This window comes from Dendroctonus ponderosae, unplaced genomic scaffold (assembly GCF_020466585.1).
Source record: "Dendroctonus ponderosae isolate FM_Combo_2020 unplaced genomic scaffold, Dpon_F_20191213v2 Dpon_F_20191213_8, whole genome shotgun sequence".
NCBI classification, from domain to species: Eukaryota; Metazoa; Arthropoda; class Insecta; order Coleoptera; family Curculionidae; genus Dendroctonus; species Dendroctonus ponderosae.
In genome coordinates, this window is record NW_026019016.1 from 4,404,149 (window position 1) to 4,407,554 (window position 3,406).

Genomic DNA, 3,406 nt, shown 5'->3' on the forward strand with positions numbered 1-3,406 from the left:
GATACCTTTAGAGCTTTTGGGACACCCTGTACATTACAAAAATATTTTTAAAATGTGCGCTCGGTAGGCGTCGGACAATTCATAAAATAATACTTAAAAAAAATCAAACGGTTCAGCCGCAAACTTCCGTGCCGTATAATCGCAGCTATTCCTCTTAACATTGAATTATACATTTTTGCTTAGTTCGAAAAAAATATGTATTTTTTTTATATTAAATCCGGCGCTCTTGTTGAGACACCCTTTATAACGGACTCTTTTATATTGAATTAAAACTGTACCATTTCCGGAAGCTGTATATTTCACTTAATACTTTTAATATGTGACTATTAGAAATTATATTTTTCCATTGTAAAAAAAATATTTATGGGCCGGATAAACAGCAAACAGTGTTCTTATAACCGAATTAGAATCCGCATTAAGTTGCTGGCAATTTTAGATTCTTTCCCAATAACTAAGCCATTCTCCAAATATGATAATTTAAATGTCGTTTTTGCTTGAATTTCAAATTACAAACACTGCATTGAAAGGGCCATTTATCAGAGTGACTGACTAAATGAGAACGCAAGTTACTTTTAGATAAAAACGTTTTATGACAGATCTGGCAACTAAACCGCTTTTCCTTCGTGTGCTTATTGCGATGAGCAGTTAAGTGAGATTTAAATTTGAACTTGTAATTGCAAATATCGCATTTATATGGGCGCTGATCTGGGTGAGAGACTAAATGATTACGCAAGTCAAGTGCAGATAGAAAACTCTCCCGACAGACCTGACATTCGTACTGGTTTGCCTTCGTATGGCTGTTTTGATGAATTTTCAATTGTTGCTGGTTTGAATGTGCTATTAAATGATATTTTAAAGTGCTCACAGGTACAAATGTTTGGCTATATATCTTGCCGTTCAGCTGATTGGTTTCTACAAGTTCATCTTCGGCATCTTTTTCCAATTTTACCATTTGTAATATGTCGTGATCTTCGATTGTAATTTCTTCTTTTATGTTACAGTACAGCTTTGCACTATTAGCAGTTTGGAACCTGAAAAACAGAAAAAGTCAGTTGATATACATTGGGTGTCCCATTGTATAGGCTTCATGTGCTCTTTCTGGGTCATCCTTAAAATGAGAAAATCAGAATTTGAAATTTTTTGCTCGCTTAAGAGGTGCAGGAAATAATTTAAAAAATCACCATTCAATTATTTTACAAAACTTTTGTAATTTCTAGAAAATTATCAATAAGAAAAAATCTCAAATCGAACAGAATAGGAAAGCAATGAGTGAGATTATATCAAGTTTTGTAGCTCAGTGCGTTTTTTTCTGAAAATGGACAACGGAATAAATATCAGTTGTCGTTTTTTTGGTAATAAACAGGATAAATGTACCATTTTAGTGCCAGTTAGGCCAGTATGATAGATCATCTATAGGTGGTTCAAGTGTAGTGCGTGCTTTTTGAGGATTCATGGATATACAATGGAGGATGGGGCGCCAGTTTACGGAAAGCAGATAAAAAGGATTGTTAATCTATAACTTGAACTCAGTTTAGTTTTCCTAGAAACAATTAAAGTTTTATTCAGTTCTCTATTTTCTCTTCTTTCCAATCAAATAGCAGGGTTTTAGACTACGTTATGTAATACTACAGACGTTTTTCTTTATTATACACAATAGGAATAATGACAGTACAGACAGTATAGAAGAATTTAAAAAAACAACGGTTTTAGAAAGAAATATGTAAACAGGATTCTAAAAAAAAACGGCGCAGCATTAATATACACATCCGTTTTTTGCATACAATAAACACTTTGAATCTCATCTGAATTTCGAAAAATTAAAACTTTCTTTTGGGTTTATTATAATTAATGAGGCGCTTAGTTATAATTTTTTTTGCAGTCGAACTGCTTTCTACTGATTGCTTTTTACATTCTGCCATTGCCATACACTTTTGTTTATTACGAATATTTGGTGGCTCAATTGTTCCACATTTTCTAGGTTTTGCCGTGCGAGCTTAAGCCACTCTCTCACTACTTTCTTGTTCACTTACTAACTCTTACTCTACTCTTGCTTCGTATGTTTTCTTTGATGATAATTCAATCGTCGTTTTTGCTTGAATTGCAAATTACAAATATCGCATTGAAAAGGCCTTTCGTCAGAGTGATTAACCAAATGAGAACCCAAGTTACTTTTAGATAAAAACGTTTTATGACAGATGTTGCAACTAAACTGCTTTTCCTTCGTGTGCTTATTGCGATGAGAAGTTAAGTGAGACTTAAATTTGAACTTGAAATTGCAAATATCGCATTCAAAAGGGCGTTCAGTTGAGTGAGTGGCCGAATGGGCACTTAAGTTACTCGAAGAGAAAAACTGCTTGTTACAAATCTTACAATTGTAGTGTTTTTCTTTCGTGTGCTTATTGCGATGAACCGTTAAGTGACATTTGACTTTGAATCTGAAATTGCAAATATCACATTCATATGGGCGCTGATCTGAGTGAGAAGCTAAATGACTACGCAAGTTAAGTGCAGTTATAAAACTTTTTCGACAGACCTGACATTCGTACTGTTTTTCTTTTGTATGTTTGTTTTGATGATATGTCAATTGATATTTTCTGACGAACGATAAGCCGCACAGTTCACATTTAAATGGGTGTTGCTTTGAATGTGTGATTAAATGCGATTTTAAAGTCCCCAAACGTACAAATGTTTTGCTACACATCTTGCACTTGAGCTGCTTGGTTTCTGCATTTTCATGTTTCGCATCTTTTTCCAATTTTACCATTTGCAATATRTCGTTTTCTTCGATTGAAATTTCTTCTTTTATGTCATTGTGCAGCTTTGGACTATTATTAGTTTGGAGCCTACAAAATAGAAAWAGTCAGTTGATAGAYAGRGTCTCCCACTTTCGGCACTTTTATAGGTAGGTTAGTCATATACTCTTTTTAGGTCAAACTTGAAACGGCAACATCAAAATTTGAGAACTTTGCTCGCTTTAGCGATGCGGAAAAAAATAAAAAATATTGTCAATTTTTCAAAAAGACCCTATATTTTCTAAATTATCGATAATAAACAAAATATTTTTTCAAGTAATAACTTTTTATGGGAGGGTGAACCGATTTTTCTCGGTCACGGCGAGCCGTAACGTGAAAAAAACACTTTGAATTCGACATGTTTCTCTTAGTGCGGGTGCATCTGTAGATCTGATAAACTTTTCAAATACACATTGCGTTATTAAACTGACAGTGATTTTGAATTATCAATTATTGGGTGTGATATTATTGTGTTCGGTGCAGTTTACTTTATAACGCTGATAACAATGAATTAACAAATTAACAAGGGAGAAGCTGCAGATACTGTAAATACTAGGTAACGGTACTCATGTACTATATGCCTGTCCGAGTGTCGCCTTCTTGTTAATTTCCAA